This window comes from Lygodium microphyllum, chromosome 18 (assembly GCF_053477565.2).
Source record: "Lygodium microphyllum isolate KBCC chromosome 18, Lygodium_microphyllum_v1.1.10, whole genome shotgun sequence".
NCBI lineage: Eukaryota > Viridiplantae > Streptophyta > Polypodiopsida > Schizaeales > Lygodiaceae > Lygodium > Lygodium microphyllum.
Window position 1 is genome coordinate 125,777,698 of NC_141152.1, and position 19,084 is coordinate 125,796,781.

Here is a 19,084-nt window from a genome sequence, read left to right on the forward strand (position 1 = left end):
TTGAAGAAAGCGCATGCACACCAGTCCAGAATTTGTTTTCAGGTTTTGAACCCTGGCATATACTGAATGGTCCTGGCTTCAGATCTGCCCTAGACAGACTTCACAAGTATCCCACACAGAAAAGAGAGTAAGGCCACATCTTCCTTTTCTCATTAATAGAATTCAGAAATCAACATCAAATCCACTTTGAGTGGATCTCCAGCAACACGAGCATTCCAATAGTTCAAAATCATTGTACCCTTTGTAGCAATTTCTGCACCATCACTTGCTGTTGAGCAGCACTCAAGAACTCAGCATTTATAATGGCATTAGAAACAAGGATTACTGTAGATACCGAAGGACTATTGATCCAGACTCACAGCAATTTCAAAAGACAAGCTTTTGCTGAGTGCATCGAGTACAGGACAGGTGGGCCTGCTCAGCAGCACTCAAGCAAGTCCTGTTGAACAATTAAAAACAAAACCATTCTTCAACTGTCCAAAGCCTGCTGATTTACTAGTGGCATCAATGCATGAAAGCTCAGGCGGCATGTCATAGTTAGCTTTCACAACTCGCATGTACAACACTGAACCTGCTTGAAGGCTGGGTACATTGCGTCTAGTGGCACCCTCAAATGCAAAGATAGAAAGAGTTTCATAGCTTGGACCTCCAATATCAATGGTAAAGCTCTCTGAACATCAATCAACAACAAGCCCGATGACAATAACATTTGCACTTGGAATTTAACGCTTTTGTGAGCCTTCCACCCTTCCAGTAAGTCTCAGTTTTGAAATTATGTGACAGATCTGCATTCAGCTTACTCATGAATTAATAGCCCTCATAAATTGTTAGCTCTTGTATCTGCATAGACCTGACGTGCTAAGGGGAAAATGAAAGACACCAACAACAGTATTTTGCTTGTATCCAGAACCAACGATGACATCCTAAATTCAGTGCCCCTCTTCCAGACTGCCAGTCCGTTAACCTAGGACATGACACAATCAACTGCTGATGATAATCACGACACCTCAAGTTGCATCCAACTGATTCTCTGCACTTTCGCTGTGATACACACAGCTGATTTCAGGTGCTTGCCTCAAATCTCCAACAAAACCAAAAGTATTCATATTTCTCTGACAGTCCCTGACATCATCTGCTGAAATTAAACCGCGTGATTCCAGCACATTCCAAGTGCTCTGCCTCGGCACACAACCTGGTTTTACCTCTGCCTGAGATACAAAGACATTGAACGGATTGAAGGTGATGTATAGACAATGGTCAAGAACCATTGCGCTCATCCCATTGGCCAAGCATATGTCCGGGTTTGGTGTTTAACGATCGATGACCTCCCGAGATGCAACATTGTTGGGTTCCACATTCAGACCAGAGTCAAGAGCAATCCCTGCCCCAATGCCAAGGACAAAGATGTCAGCCAGGATGAAGTTGTTTTTGCCACTCAGAAAAGAAAGCTCATCTGGCTCATTGGTTCTAGCCTTTCTCCTGTATCTCCTGTATTCAGCATTAGATGAAGTCAAGTCCTCATCCTCAATGATAGGCCCTGGCCGTGATGCTCTGCCAAGCGGCCCGGCAGCATCATCTTCAAAATCCCAATTAAAAGAGTTGGGTAATGGCGGGGTAAATCTTGAGGATGAGAAGGACTTCTCGCTCTGATCTTCCTGTTCTCTCGAGGCCCGTGTTTTCTGACTGCTTCTGCACAGAATCGGTAGACAGAGAGGGCAAGACAGCCTACTTGTAGGCTTCTTGGGGAAGCAAATCTGAGTGCAGGCAATTGGAAATTCGAGTCAGCAGTCCTTCACTGAGGAGATCATTGCGTGTGCATGGAAGTTGCCATCAATGCCCTGAAGCTCCCGAAGTTGATGACGCCACCTTAGGATGAAAACAGAAGGCATCCGATAGTGCTCTTTGTCTCTCCTCCCCAGAACTTCAGACAGCTCCCTCTAAACCTCTCTAATCCAGGCGCAGCCCGCCATTCATAGCCTTTCAAAAATATTCCCCTTTTTCCCAGAATAGGCTAGCCTCCAAAAAGGCCCAACAAATTTAGTTGTTCCTATTAGCATGGTGATCCACGTAATTCCCATCATTCATGTCATGGTCATTTGGGGATGTAAGATTTGCTTAAGTTCCAAAAATCCTTAGACAAACTACACAATTTCACCATCATCTCCATCTTCAATATCAATTTCGATGTTCCCATGTTTTTGCGGGTCTCCATCACCAAAGCACATCTTGTTTGTTTTGAGGATTTGAAGTTTGTCCTACGCTTTTCTTAGAATTCATCATTGAATTTGACAGCTTATTAATATTCTTTGGCATCAGTTTTTCATATTTTTATTGAAACACGCGCAATAAGATAACACAGATGCACAACAAAAATGGAGGTGTTCACGACTCGGATGCGCAGCAACACGACATCCACCCCCTCTAAACCTGCGCATCCTCCGGATGTGCCAATTATCCAGGATCATTCAAGTCCACAAACAGGTCAAGTCCATCTTCTGATTCTAGTAGACCTGTTTCTCCATCGGCTTCATCATCCCAATGAAATTTCTGCCCCTTTCGAAACAGCTGATAGAGAACATCTGCAATATGAGCAAAATGAGGAATCCAAATCATGTAAAATACACAAGCTCCCATAAATCTCCGCACCTCTGAAGTAGTTGAACAATACTCTGCAATCCTGTTTATGGCATCCACCTTTGCAGGAGAAGGCTTTCTGCCATAGTATCCAACCATATGCCCAACTATGATGACTTCATTAACAGCAAAGACAGATTTCAGCCCTGAAAGTGTCAAATTTACCTCCTCTAATCGTGTCAATATTTGCTCACAAGCAATCAAGTGGTCAGCCACAAACTGTCTACATCCACGCAAATCAAGACTTTCATTCTTTTCTTCTTCTGCACAACCCTTAATAGGCACATCATCTAGAAAAGGCATGGTATACTGCGGAATATAGTCTCGAAGAACTCTATGCATAGCATTCATCATATGAGCAACTGAGTTTGTAGCACGTTGTGGCAAGGTACACATCCTCACAAGACCAATAGGTGTCCGCATAGTAGTAATATCCCTGCTTTCCAAGGCAAGCTGAAACTGATCATAACCTGAATACAAGTCACCTAGTGAATAGATGGCTCGTCTTGCAAAAGCCTCAGCAAATTCATCCACAACTGGACCTGTTCCCACATTCCTGATTGTCACTTTGTTCACGGGCTGCATATCCTAAATAAATCTCAAAGTACCATTCTTTTTTGGTACAGTAAACCACATGTTAGAATAGGGTGCAGAAGATGGTTCCAAAATCCCCATTCTAATCTTCTCATTCAGCAACTCTATTAGCTTTGGCAAGTGTGCTTTAGGCACATGTATAGGACGTATATTCCATGGTACATGAGGAACAGTGAAGATGACCATAGGTGCAACCAATTCGGGACTAATGCAGCCAATTTCATGTGGAAAGAAAGCAAATGCCTTACCATGACGTCCAAGCATCTCTCTAAAACATTCTTTTTCCACTAGAAGCAAAAAATCCTCATTTCCAATCTTCAATTCTGCAAGAGTTTCAACTGTAAACTTATGTCCAATATTTGCAGGATCCCTCAACATAGGCTGCTTCATAGCTTTTTCAATCTGCTCATCACTATCAGAAGGAAGCGGGCTTGCAACCGGCTTAACCTTCTTATCAACTGTTTTATATTTTGTGTCAACCTTGGCATCATTCAAGCTCTCTTTCCTTTGCTGCAATTTCTGCAAATTTTCAGCATCTTTCAACTCTGTTGGCTGAAAAATTTCGGCCTTTAGCTCTATGGACTGCATAGGTGCAGTCTGAAACTCTGTATGCAGAAATTTTTCTGCATTCAACTCTGTTGGCTGAAAAATTTCAGCCTTTAGCTCTATGGACTGCATGGATGCAGCCTGAAACTCTGTATGCAGAAATTTTTCTGCATTCAACTCTGTTGGCTGAATGAATTCAGCCCTCGGCTCAATGGACTGCATAGACGCATCCTGAAACTCTGTATGCAGAAATTTTTCTGCATTCAACTCTGTTGGCTGAATGGATTCAGCCCTCTGCAATTCTGTTAGCTGATCAAGATCAGCCATAAATTCAGTTTGCTGAGTTTTCTCAGTCTCTAACTCTGTTTGCAGCATAAAACCAGAAATTTCCTGAAACATTTCCAAGGTTTACACAGGTATGAACTTTGAACCTTTGCATACATCAGTTTTCAGCATTGCTTTCATCTCAAACAATGTATCTGCATAAGACATCCCTTCATAGTGTGGATAGACTTGATTACTTGCTTCACAATGCGCTCTTCTTTGGTAGAAAAAACCCAGGGAGCGCGAGGAAGCTGCACTCCCCCTTCAGCACTCGACTGAGGCCAAAGCGCCTCCATCTTACCTACCTCCTTTAAATCCATTCGTGACCCTATAGTGTCTCTCTTTCCTGTGATGTGGTCCCATAGCAAGCTGCCCACATTCTTGAAAATATGCATGGGATCCAACAAGTGGTTGATCTGTAAGTGGGTCCAATATGGGAACTCGTAGAAAACTAAGAACCGTTGCATTCCATTTGGATGTGATTTCGGGTTTACCATTTTCAGCTCATACCAGCTTGCAGCGTTCATATGTGCTGGAGGTCGTCCAAGAAAACCTTCCCTGAGTTCATGATCCTCCGGTAAGAAAGTAGCGTGTCCTTGATATACCATCTTCTTCATGGTTCGTGACCTTCGGGAGTCTAACTGTGGCCCACACAATGGACATGCATGATAACTTGAGGTAACCAGACCTGTAAGGCGAGCCATGACCTAATGAATACTTGATTGAATGAAATAAAATATAGATATTACCAGTGAGAACAAAGGTTTGCTCACCTGAGCACTCTCCCAATCTTGGAAAGTCATGCATCGTCCATATGAGAATGCTCGAATGTTGGCTGACCGCCGACCATCACGCCTGCTCATATCTTGCACAGTGACCCCCTCCTCCCACAAAATCTTAAGCTCATCGAATAATGGATGAAGATACACGTACATATTTTTTACTTTGTAGCGGCCCGGGACGAGCAAGCTAAGGATGAGATGTCCTTTCTTCGTAGAAAGCCATGGAGGGATGTTGTAGTTGACAAGCACTATAGGCCACACACTGTAAGAAGTCGAGCGTAGACCGAATGGGTTCACACCATCCATGGAGAGACCGAGCCGAAGATTCCTTGGCTCTCGTGCAAAGCCTGGGAAGGTAGAGTCAATGTGGCTCCATGCGCGCGAATCCGCTGATACTCGTTGAACTCCATCCGTGGACCTATTCTACACATGCCACATTGTCAAGCTTGCCATGGCAGACGTGCGAAACATGTGGTTTATGCGGGGGATGAGCGGAAAGTGTCTGAGAACTTTTTGAGGGATGGTTTTCCCTTGCAAGTCCTGTCGATACCTGTGAGCACCACACTTTGGACATGTCTCCATAGTCTCGTATTCATCTCGAAACAATATGCAGTCGTTGATATATGCATGGATGTTATTGTAGTCCATGCCAAGCCTCCGTAAAACATGTCCTGCATCATCATGAGACTCAGGCATGGTATTTGCAGGTGGTAATATATGATGTTTCAATAACTTGAAAAAAATCATAAAACACCTTTAAAAAACACAAATGTTTGCAATAATACTGTTAAAAAAAATAATCAATGAAGCCTATGTGCAAGGTACCTAAATAACTCAGTCACACTCGTATCGCTCCAACCGTATTTTTCTTGCACACTTAAGAGTGCAAGCAATGTCTTCAACCGAGATACTCGACACCCATTATATAATGGTATGGATGCTTCCTCTCTAAGCGGGTCAAATGTCTCAACATCCATGGGAATCAATGCATCGATCATTGCCTCCATCTCAGGCTCCAAGATTGTAGGTAGGTTGGGAAGGTTGTCTGTCTCCTCTGGCATTGACGGTATAGATGGGCCTTGCGAGTGGTCGATTGGCTTGTGCAATACATCCATCGCACGTCCACGAACTCTTCTAATTGGCCGCAAAGGGTGCACTCCCCCTTCGGTCGAGACATCACCCCCCTGGATAGAAAATTTTCCAACAAGACCCAATCTTATTGTGTATGGTTTTCAATTAGCTTGAGAGTACAATGCATGATTAATATTTACTTCAAATTACTGTTTGCTGAAAATCCGCAATCGCCTGATCAATGATCTCAGATTGAAACTCGTCAAATCGTCGTACGTTTTCTATAGACAATCGACGTTTTCGTCTAATTGCCAACTTGCATTGAGAGCAAGGACATGGGACACGCTGATTAAGATACGTCTCATGGTCTTGAACAATAAGACCTTCTTCGTTTTCCATCTTATCTACATTACAACAAACGAGGCTTAAATGGATAGCTTTATGGAGATGTACGTCAAGTTGCAAGTTGACCATAAATCTTGCATTGTATATAGTAGTTGAGAGATTTTCCGATGTTATATCTCGGCCTTGTATCATGCTCAAGGATTTGTTTGTCCCGGTAGATAATTATTTGTTCTATCTCAGCTTTGAGTATAAGTAATCCATTTTGAGCATCATTGAGGATATCTTAGTCTAATAATAAATCAGTCTCAACAAAAAGCATCTTAGAAATGTGGTTTTTTTGTCCTAGGATCGCGTATTAAAATTAATGCTCGCCATCTATGAAATTTAATAACTATAGTAATAAAATTTATTTCAATCAATTCTACTCATAGTCATAAGACCTGAGAGAAAATATCCTATACTCAATTTAAGGGTTTCTTCTTCTATAACAAAACTTTTGGGTTCATTTTGATGAAGTACCGTAATGACTATTAGCTAGGGTATCATTTTCTTTTTGTCCTTCCGTTGACTAGTTGGCATGATTTCTAATTTGTTATGCCTATAAAGTTAATACAAAAACAATGAATTATGCATATCACAATTAGATCCCCTACTTGGACATTATGAAGGAATTGACCATTTTTAAGCCATCTTAAAGAGTCACCCATGTATGTGGCCCATGGCAAAGCACATTGCATACCATTATCGATAAGTCTATTATCTTAAATTTCCTTCCCCTCCCTCTCCCTCTCTTTCTCTCCCTCTCTCTCCCTCTCCCTCTCTCTCTCTCTTTCTCTCTTTCTCTCTCATTTCCTCTCCTAAACAAGCAAAAAAGAAAGTGATTCAAACAACAAACAACCAAACCCATCGTGAGAGAGAGAATGCACTCTCTCTCTCTCACCTTCTCCCTCTCCCTCTCATTCTCTTTCTCTCCCTCTCTCATTTCCTTCCCCTCCCTCTCCCTCTCCCTCTCTTTCTCTTTCTCTTTCTCTCCCTCTCTATCTCTCTTTCTCTCTCATTTCCTAAACAAGCAAAAAATAAAGTGATTTAAACATTAAACAAGCAAAAGGGAGAGGGAGAGAAACAATACACTCTCCCTCTCTTTCTCTTTCTCTCCCTCTCTCATTTCCTTCCCCTCCCTCTCCCTCTCCATCTCTTTCTCTATCATTTCCTCTCCTAAACAAGCAAAAAATAAAGTGATTTAAACATTAAACAAGCAAAAGGGAGAGGGAGAGAGAGAATGCACTCTCCCTCCTTCTCCCTCTCTTTCTCTTTCTCTCCCTCTCTCATTTCCTCCCCCTCCCTTTCCCTCTCTTTCTCTTTCTCTTTCTCTTTCTCTTTCTCTCCCTCTCTCTCTCCCTCTCCCTCTCCCTCTCCCTCTCCCTCTCTTTCTCTCTTACTCTCTTGTTTCCTCTCCTAAACAAGCAAAAAAGAAAGTGATTTAAACATTAAACAAGCAAAAGGGAGAGGGAGAGAGAGAATGCACTCTCCCTCTCTTTCTCTCCCTCTCCCTCTCCCTCTCCCTCTCCCTCTCCCTCTCCCTCTCTTTCTCTCTTACTCTCTTGTTTCCTCTCCTAAACAAGCAAAAAAGAAAGTGATTTAAACATTAAACAAGCAAAAGGGAGAGGGAGAGAGAGAATGCACTCTCCCTCTCTTTCTCTTTCTCTTTCTCTCCCTCTCCCTCTCCCTCTCTTTCTCTTTCTCTTTCTCTCCCTCTCCCTCTCTTTATCTTTCTCTCCCTCTCTCATTTGCTTTCTCTCCCTTTCCCTCTCCCTCTCTTTCTCTTTCTCTTTCTCTCCCTCTCTATCTCTTTTTCTCTCTCATTTCCTAAACAAGCAAAAAATAAAGTGATTTAAACATTAAACATGTAAAATATTACACGGCGCAGCGAACAGAATCTGAGAAAGAGATAGAGAGTACACAACAGATAAGAGGAGAATCAGTAAAATTCTTTAACTCCAAACAACTGATACAAAGATGGCTCTGTCCACCCGTGCGCTTCCAATGAATGAAGCTTAGATGGCGATCTAGACAGAAGATAGGTGAAGAGCTTAATGCTAGCTGGAACAACAACTCTGACTGGGTGAAAGATGAGTGTAAGATGGCTGCGAAGGGGTTTAGCTTTTATAGCCTGCGAAGGTCGTTAGGTCGGCCTATTGACCGACCTACCATATGAGCCTCCACTAGTCGGCCAGGGAATATTCCAGGGAATATTCCCTTTACCTACGGCCGGGGGCGCTGCCCCGGACCCCCGCCAGGGGGGCCGCTGGCCCCCCTGGGACCCCCCAGCCAGGGGCCGCTTCCGCGTGCCCCCGGACCCCACAATAGGGGCCCCTTTTAACTCCCTTACCACGCAACTCAATGCAATGTGCCTCGAGTTGCTACCAGCTTAACCACTCCGTCTAACCCAAAGATTAGACCCACAACAGTCACCTTTTTGCCATCCGGTCACATAGACCTCATCTGATATACAAGTCAGGACTCAACCAATGTCCGGGCTCACATTTGGCTTCTCCTCATAATGGGGGCCTTACAACTTTGAGCACCATGGATCATTGGTAGCACCTAATGAGGGTGGAGCATTGATCATATCTAACACCCCCCCTCAATGTCCACCCATAGGTGAACTATCTCCTCGGCCCAATGCCGAGTCTCTGAAGATGAACTTGAAGCAGATCCTTCGTAAGTGCTTTGGTGAAGATATCTGCTCCATTCTCCTCTGTTGGACAGTAGACCAATTCCACTATCCCATCCTCCATCAAATCACGCACATAGTGATACTGGATCTCTATATGTTTGGTGCGTGCATGAAACACTGGATTTTTGGCAATGGCGATGCAACTCTGATTGTCACATCTCAGCACAGTTGGTTCTTCATCCTGCACTCCCATATGCCATAGAATCCTTCTCAACCATACGGCCTCACATGCAGCAAAACAAGCTGCCTTGTACTCTGCTTCGGTAGAAGACAATGCCACTGTTGGTTGCTTCTTACTAATCCAAGAGAAAATTCCTGAACCCAAAGAGAAACAATAACCAGAAACTGACTTCCTGGAATCAATGTCTCCTGCCCAATCTGAGTCACAGTTCCCCACAAGAGAAGTTCCGAAACTGTATGTGATACCATAGTCAAGAGTTTTCTTCAAGTATCTGATAATCATCCCAGCATTCCAATGACTCTCATGAGGTTTGTTTGAGAACCTGCTCAAAACACCAACAGCAAAACTGATATCTGGTCTGGTGTTACACAAGTAGATTAGACTGCCGACCAACCTCCTATACCTCCCAATGTCTGCTAGTGCTGATGTATCCTCAACGGATAACTTTACATTCACCTCCATAGGTGTAGCTATCTCCTTGCACTCGGTCATGCCAAATGCCTTCAAGATCTCCCATGCATACTTCTTCTGAGAGATGAAGATCTTTCCTGGCTCTTGCCAGACTTCAATCCCCAAACAATAGTGCAGCAAGCCCAAGTCTGTCATTTCAAACTCAAAACTCAAAGCCTTTCGAGTTTGGTTGATCATATCTTTATAGTCACCTGTAATAAGAAGGTCGTCCACATATAGGACAATCACTACAGACTTTTTACCATCCCTGTAAACATACAAGTTAGCATCTGAGGCACATCTTTTGAAGTTTAGGTTTAAAAAGAACCTATCTATCCGCTGGTACCATGCTCTGGGGGCTTGTTTCAGCCCATACAATGCCTTCTTTAGTTTACACACTTTGTTCTCAGAATGGGGGGCCTCAAACCCTGGTGGCTGAGCCACGTACACCTCCTCCTTGAGGTCACCATTTAAGAACGCTGACTTAACATCCATTTGGTACACTGGCCACTTCTTGTGGGCAGCCACTGCAAGTACCGTGCGAATAGTGGTCATTCTGGCAGTTGGGGCAAATGACTCTTGAAAATCAAACCCTTCAACTTGTGAAAATCCTTGGGCAACCAGTCTAGCTTTGTACTTTTCTAAGGTACCATCAGCCTTGTACTTTACCTTCCAGATCCACTTGGTGCCAATAATCTTCCGCTTTGCTGGCCGATCCACTAGCTCCCAAGTGTCATTCTTCATTATGCTGTCATACTCCGCCTGCATAGCAGCCTTCCATGATGGATCTGCAAGTGCTTCTTCTAAGTCAGTTGGCTCCTTTACTTCTCTCATAATCTCAACCATCAAGGCCATGTTGACTATGTGAGCAGAAGCCCTCCTTTGCTCCTCTATTCTCTGAGACCTCCTTGGTCCGTCTGCCTTCTCCTCAACAGATGCAGGCATAGGATTATTGTGGTCATAGAGCTGCTTCACCCAGCGCGGCAATGGCTTTTCCGGTGGGGTGATGTCAGGTTGGTGAACTTTTTCCTCATCATCTGAAGATGATGCTTCCTCCTCCTTAAGGATAGGGATAGCTCTCGGGACAGGTTCATAGTGGACTACTTCTTCGCTTGATGATAAAGTGGAAGACCTTGCCTTCTCCTCCTCCACTGTATGCGGCTCCTCCTTGAACACCACATCACGGCTCGCGATGATCTTCTTTGCCTCTTGGTCATATAACTTGTAAGCCTTCTGCTCATCACTATAACCCAAGAAGATACATTTTCTGCTTTTTGGTTGTAACTTGTTTCTCTTCTCATCTGGAACATGTGCATAACATTCACATCCAAAAATTCTGAAATGTGAAACAGATGGTTTCTTACCAGTGTAAGCCTCATGAGGTGTTTTTCCCTTGAGAGCCTTTGTGTAGCTCCGATTTAGAATGTAGACTGCAGTATTAACAGCTTCAGCCCAAAAATGGTTAGGCAATCCCTTGCCCTTTAGCATGCATCTTGCCATCTCCACAATGGTACGATTCCTGCGTTCCACAACACCATTCTGCTGAGGTGTGTGAGGCGTCGTCAATTGACGCTTGATCCCTTTGCTCTTGCAAAAGCCTTCAAACTCCTTTGAGTTGAACTCACCACCACCATCTGTTCTAAATTTCTTCACACTTTTCCCTGTTTCATTCTCAACAAGTATTAGCCATTCTTTAAACTTACCAAAAGCTTGAGCCTTATCACGAAGGAAGTACACCCACATCTTCCTACTGTAGTCATCGACAATCAACATAAAATAAGAAGATCCCCCCAAGGCCTGTGTAGGCATCTTACCACACAAGTCAGCATGCACCAACTCTAGAGGAGCATGTGCTCTATTCTTGCTTTCTTGTGGAAATGCCTTTCTCTGTTGCTTGCCCATCATACAAGCTTCACATGGTTCCTTCAATTCAGCTATTGTAGGTAGGTGAGCAACCATACCTTGCTTTTGCATCTCCTTCAATACTGCAAATCCGATGTGTCCAAACCTTTCATGCCAAAGCTTACTTGTGCCCACTCCAGCGGTGGCTGTAAGAGCACTTAGCTCATACAGGTTGTTCCTCCTTTCTCCTTTGCCAACAATTGTGCCAGCACTATCAATAATTTCTGCACCTGTCTTCTTGAACCTCACTTCATGACCAAGATCAGTTATGGCAGCAACTGATAAGAGATTTCTTCTGATTTCGGGAACATACAACACATTTGAAAGCTTTTTGACTTCACCATTTGCAGCAACAAAAGAAATAGTACCTGTGCCCGCAGCAGGGCATTTAGCATCATTTCCAACCGTCACAGTGATGGATTCTTGTAGAGGCTGCATAGAACTGTATAGACCTTTCTTGTTGGTCATGTGACGGGAGGCCCCACTATCCAACACCCAAGAGTCAGTGGTAGATTCTTCTTGCGCCGAGGAGCACACTTCCTCAATGGTCGCCATGAATAATTCCAACTCTGCTTCAGCCGTATTGGCTGTCTCTTTCCCTTTAGTTTCAAGGGTACCATTCTTTTCATCTGCCTTCTTGACACGACAATCTGCAATTGCATGTCCTTTCTTCTTACAGTAGAAGCACTCTCCTTGAAACTTCTTCTTGCCGCCCTTTTTCTTTTTGTCACCATCATTTTTGGTGGAGGAAACACCTTTGCCTTTTGCATTGGCAGAGAATGCAGCATCTCCATTGTTGCTTCCTTCTCGGGCTTTCAGCCTCAACTCCTCCTCCATTAATAATGCACAAAACTCCTCAAAAGTCAAAGCTTGAGGTCTCACCTGAGTATTAAGGGCAGTTACTAGTCCATCAAACTTTTGTGGACAAATCCGAAGACACCTCCGAGCTAGCTCTTCGCTAGTCTTTTGTATCCCAGCGCCAGCCATCTGGTCGCGCAGATTCTTAATCCGAGTGATGAATGCTTCAACCGTCTCTCCTTCAGCAAACTTCTCCGCTGCTAGTTGATTCTCCAAGTTTTGAATCCTTGTTTGGTTTCGTGTTTCATACTGACTCCTTAGTACATTCCAAGCCTCTGACGCTTTGGTTGTATGCTGAATCAGAGTCAAAACACTGTCAGAACAGCTTGTAACTAAGGCACACAATGCATCTGCATTCCTTCGTTTCCAAGCTCGTAGAAGATCTGCATTCGGAGGAATCATCACACTAGGATTTGATGGGTCGGGGGTAGGCTGTGGTTCTGCGTCAGTCCCCAGCACAGTCTCCAGAAGCTCATAAGAATCAAGGATAGTAGTAATTTTGAACTTCCACAAGGTGTAGTTTGTACCATCTAACTTGCCTTCGCTGAAGGTTGGTGGACGAATCCTCAGTGTTTGAATAGCCGGTACAGCAGCACCACCTCCTGCACCGCTTCCTGATGCGCCAGAACTGCTTCCCGGAGTCGACATCGTTTCTCTTTGCTGTTGAAGCCTTTGCCTCTTGCACTCTCTCCGATCTCTAGAGCCCCCTGGGCTCTGATACCATGTAAAATATTACACGGCGCAGCGAACAGAATCTGAGAAAGAGATAGAGAGTACACAACAGATAAGAGGAGAATCAGTAAAATTCTTTAACTCCAAACAACTGATACAAAGATGGCTCTGTCCACCCGTGCGCTTCCAATGAATGAAGCTTAGATGGCGATCTAGACAGAAGATAGGTGAAGAGCTTAATGCTAGCTGGAACAACAACTCTGACTGGGTGAAAGATGAGTGTAAGATGGCTGCGAAGGGGTTTAGCTTTTATAGCCTGCGAAGGTCGTTAGGTCGGCCTATTGACCGACCTACCATATGAGCCTCCACTAGTCGGCCAGGGAATATTCCAGGGAATATTCCCTACCATCGGGCCGGGGGCGCTGCCCCCGGACCCCCGCCAGGGGGGCCGCTGGCCCCCCTGGGACCCCCCAGCCAGGGGCCGCTTCCGCGGCCCCCGGACCCCACAATAGGGGCCCCTTTTAACTCCCTTACCACGCAACTCAATGCAATGTGCCTCGAGTTGCTACCAGCTTAACCACTCCGTCTAACCCAAAGATTAGACCCACAACAGTCACCTTTTTGCCATCCGGTCACATAGACCTCATCTGATATACAAGTCAGGACTCAACCAATGTCCGGGCTCACATTTGGCTTCTCCTCATAATGGGGGCCTTACAACTTTGAGCACCATGGATCATTGGTAGCACCTAATGAGGGTGGAGCATTGATCATATCTAACAAAACAAACAAAAGGGAGAGGGAGAGAGACAATGCACTCTGCCTCTCTTTTTCTTTCTCTCCCTCTCTCATTTCCTTCCCCTCCCTCTCCCTCTCTCTCTCCCTCTCTTTCTCTCCCTCTCTTTCTCTCTCATTTCCTCTCCTAAACAAGCAAAAAAGAAAGTGGTTTAAACATTAAACAAGCAAAAGGGAGAGGGAGAGAGAGAATGCACTCTCCCTCCCTCTCCCTCTCTTTCTCTTTCTCTCCCTCTCTCATTTCCTCCCCCTCCCTCTCCCTCTCTTTCTCTCTTACTCTCTCGTTTCCTCTCCTAAACAAGCAAAAAATAAAGTGATTTAAACATTAAACAAGCAAAAGGGAGAGGGAGAGAGAGAATGCACTCTCCCTCTCTTTCTCTTTCTCTTTCTCTCCCTCTCCCTCTCCCTCTCCCTCTCCCTCTCTTTCTCTTTCATTTCCTCTCCTAAACAAGCAAAAGAGAGTGATTTAAACCCTGAACAAGCAAAAGAAAGAGAGAGGGAGACTCACCAATGAGATATGGCGAGCGTGGGGCGGCTTCTCTTTGCGATGAAGGCTCCTCCTCTCCTTCGCGAACAACGGCGGTGGCGGCAGTGAGAGTAGCGGCGGCAAGTCTTCTTCCTCTTCTTCTCTCACGACGGTCGCTCTCTCCCTTGCTCTCACTCTCAAAACTCTCAATGAAGCAAAAGAAATGAAAACCGCGCTCGGGTTTCGACCGCATTTTTTCCCTGCGGCCCGTCGCTATTCGCCGTCGCTAATCGGCGTCACTAATGGCCCAAATCCTTGTAGTGATGTAGTGGGTGTAAGAAGACTCTTTATTTATTGATGGATATGAACCATAGGATAGACCAATTAACCTAGTTAGTGTGACCCTTATGCAATGCCTCCAAATACATATCATGTGTTTGTAATTGTAAAACCTCCCTTCAAACTCATGATATACACAACATTATGCATGATGATCCTTTTGTTAGCTTGGTCGGACATGTCTACCCTTTAGTGTCACAAAAGCTCATGGGCTTGTGCTCCCAAGATGATCAAATGCATTATTAACTTGATCACTTGTGGCTCAAAGATTTGGATGGTTTAGGAGACTTGGGCTCTTAGGCATAATGATTTTGGCAAAGGCTAATACAAGTAAAACTTACAATGGGTTTATAATATGATATAAGTTAAAACATCAGAAGGAGTCTTCTTAGCTTGCTTCTTCTTCTTGAAGTTCATGGAAAGGGCTTCACAATGCTTTTCTTCTTCTAGTTCTACTTCCTTGTCTTGTTCTCCTCTTCATCACTCTCTTGAACTATCTTCATAAGAAGTAAAACTTACAATGGGTTTATAATATACTTTGTGAACATTACAAAAAAGAGTGCACATTGTTTTCAAAAAATATTTCATAAGTTAAAACATCAAAATGAGTCTTATTGTCTTGCTTTTTTTTTAAAAAGTTCATGGAAAGGCCTTCATGATGCTTTTCTTCTTCTAGTTTTGCTTCCTTATCATGTTCTCCTTCTTCATCAATGTCTTGAACTATCTTCATAAGAAGTGCCTTTTGAGCTCTCTTTCTCCCTATGGCCAAGCTCATGACAAATGTCACATAGAATGGGCTCATTGTGATTCACATTGTTCTTCCCCTTTCTTTTGAATTTGGTATAGAGGGCCTTGTACTTCATTCTCGCATTTATTCCTTGCTTGAAATTTAGTATTTTCTCTTCTTTTATAAGAGAGGCTTCAACTTCAGGTAGCTCAAGAGAGGTGTAACGTGTCCACCGGTCGACTTGTAGGACACGTCTTACCAGCCCATTGGGAAGAGAGTCCAGAAAGTGCCGCCCGGTACTCCCATGGAATGACACGAGGTTTATGATCTAGGTCTTCCCGAGTTTGCCATGAAGTGAAAGCATTCCGGCCATTCCCACTTAGGATCGACCTGAATCAGGGTTTCCCTAATGGTCAAGTTCCTCAGAGGTAACTAGCATCGAGCCCCAGACGAACTACTTTACGCAAAAACGTCAGGGTTGAAGCGGATTCATACTACACATGGTTCAAGGAGAATGGCAAACAAGAGGGATGCGAAGCTCGATCTCTCTGCCCATAAGGCATAGTCCCATTCCGTTCCCCTAAAATAGTATAAATCGGGACTCTAACTTTCTAGATTCTAGGTCACTATTACCTCACTGTCATTTTCGTTGAGAAAAATTTTCGGCCAACCGGGACCACCCTTCCGTAGAATGGACCCATAGTTTCATCCACCGCACTTTCCTCAGGGTTTCTTTAGTTGTCTAATTACCCACTACATTTAGTTTAACAAGAAAAAAATAACTTCCTTAGTTAGCCAATTAACCACCAGTTGCTTCATGTAACTTAAGCACTGACATAGAAAAACAATGTCAAGCAAGTTCCTTTTCAACAATTGATTTTATTTATCAATATTTGGAATAATCATATAATCTAGCCCGAAGGCTATTCCATAATCCGCCCGAAGGCAATTCTGTAATCCGCTCGAAGGCAATTCCAACAATCCTCAGGGATCATTATTCCAAGTTTCCGCCTGTAGACTAGTATGCGGGCCTCGAGATCCAATCTCGAGTCACGATGACCTCTTGTGCAGGGCCCAGAGGCAAGGGATTTACGGACAGAGCCCCCTTCACACCCAAGCGACCTCCTGCTCAAAGTAGCACCCACGGAGAGACCTCTCGCGGCTAGTTCAGTCCACATACCCAGCGTGGATAACAACCCCCTTGGATAGGGTCAGGTAGACAGTCGGGGGTAAGTGATGCTGCCTCTCCCTCCAGGCCTTCAACCTAAAGCATTAATTATTTTTCCATCTTTAGTTCCTTGAGCAAAGAAGTATAAACAGTGCTCCTAACTATACAAACACAATCAATCGAGTGGTCGTTTGATTGGCCAACTCCTAAGGTGTGAATCCTTCTCTCCGAATGCATCCAACATTCGATCCAGGATCAATTGTGACTTGGCAAGTTCCCCAAGGGTTTCATAATTTAGGTTGCTTGTTTATCCCTTTTATCCTTGGGTTAGGGTTTATACCCAATTAACCCAAATTAACAAACACCTTAGGTTCCTTAAACTAAGACAGTAAATCCTGGGCAACCTCATCGCCCTAACTTCATTGGTCAATTGCTTGCTAGGCAATTCATAATTACCCTAACTTGGCAACTCAGCCTCACAGAAGGGTGATGTAGCAGGATGTCCACTCATCCTCTAGAAATTTAGACTAGTACTTAGAACTCACCAACCTTGTTCTAAGGAGTGGCAATACTATTTTGTGATTTAACACAAAATCATGCGATGTTGCAACTTGTTGCATGAGACAAGTGTCGCACCTATCTTGTGGGATCATTTCTTCCATCAAATGTTGTTCCTTGGTCAAGAAATATGTTTGGTCAAGATGTAGGGTTTGGGATGTCCTCTTGACCCAACCCAACCCTAACCCGCTAGGCGGATAACACTTTGGCCCTAGGGTTCCTAAATCCATACGGAAGTCTAGTATTTGGCTAATTGATCCTTAGGGTAATGACCCTAGATCATTCTTGCATGGGCGTCTAACAAACCCTAACATTCACCGTATGTGGGTAGGACCTTTGAGGTCAGAAATATTAAGTCGATTTCCCAAGTGCAATACTAGGGAGAATTTTATCGTGGCTTAGATTTTCCTAGCGCATTGAGGTGATTATCATTTGAGTTACACCATTACAAGTGATATACCTATTCGATCTAATTGTCTTGCGACAAGAGGTGATCTCTTCTTAGGGATGTAAATACTTTTTCCTAAAAAGATGTAAATAATTTCAAAATACAACATTCCATGCAAATATGCAATTTATAGACTTTTTCCTTCTATGCAAACTATGAGATTTACAATGACCATTTCTTTTCCTTGCCTAAACTATAAAGATTGACAATTTAGGGCTAACTCTATAAATCCTATGTTAATTTGCATCAAGAACTATGCCCATAAACCCTTCGTTTAATGCATTGAATTCAAGCTTTAATATGACAATTTCATCCATTCCTAAATCCAACTTCGATAAAAGAAATCCATGCATGAGTGAATGCCATGGGACCATTATTGATTTAATTCGTCCTTCAGCACTTAGCCAAACCTAGGTTGTAATTTTCACCGCATGCAATTTGCAAGGTACATAAATCCCTTTCATCCAATGCAACTACTTGGACAACATCTAATGGACGTCAACGATTATCTCATACGAATCACAACTAGGAAATTATTACCTAAATGCATTATGTGTTGTTCTTTTTCGCATGGAAATCAAGGATGCATTTAGACAAATCCACCTTTTAACTTATGCAATATGCATTCAGGAAGTGCAAGCAATTTCAAATGCACATCATGCAACTAAATCTTGAAAATCGGGCGATCAATTAACATTTCCAAGTGTAATTAAACTTGCCTACGAGAATTGGACATGCCTAGTGCATTCTTTTCATGCGGAATCAGTTTTAAGAACCTGGGCATTAGGGTTCGAGGTGTTGTCCACACACGAACTCGGAGTGGAAGCTCCCGCGTGTGTGTCTCACATCTTTATCTTCAGAGCCATTGACAAATCAAATCCTGGTTCAGCAACTTTCTCTCGCATTATGAAGCTCTTTCTGCCCGGGGTTCTCTTCTTCTGCGCAGGAATGGGCCTTATATTTGCAATTTTTGGAAAACCCAAGAGCACGGGTGAATAAGGATTAAGGGAGCTTTAATTTGGAAGCTTCCAAAGAAGCTTCCAAGCTTCTGTGGTGGCAGAAGATTACTGGAGAGAGAAGGTAATAATGGAGAGGATGATGGGGCGGACGACGAAGGAGATGAAGATGATGGCGATGGTGATGACGATGGTAGGGGCGTGGCACAGCGTGGCAGCATGGCCGCTCTTCAAGACAGCAGGGCAGCAATGGCGGGCATCACGGCAGTACACCTCTCTCTCTTCGCTCCCCCTCCCTCAAGCTTGGGGAGGGGGTGGTCTTATAGGTGGAAGGGGGAGAGATAGCCATACACATGGCTAATTGCATGCTTCCTTCTCCCCCCATGCTCTCCCACTCCACACCACTCCTCTCACACTCCCTCTCCCCCCGCCATGCAATGGCTGAAGGGGAGGGGTTAATAGTAAAAAACTTTGCACTAAATTATCCATTATCCTTTTGCCTTTCTCGTGAAGGGTGTTCCCACGTGGGCT

General features: G+C 43.9%; 1 pseudogene; it reads right to left on the bottom strand.

Moving 5' to 3' along the window:
- Positions 1–229: 229 nt before the first annotated feature.
- Positions 230–791, bottom strand: LOC148021350 (uncharacterized; annotated as a pseudogene).
- Between the last annotated feature and the right edge of the window lie 18,293 nt (positions 792–19,084).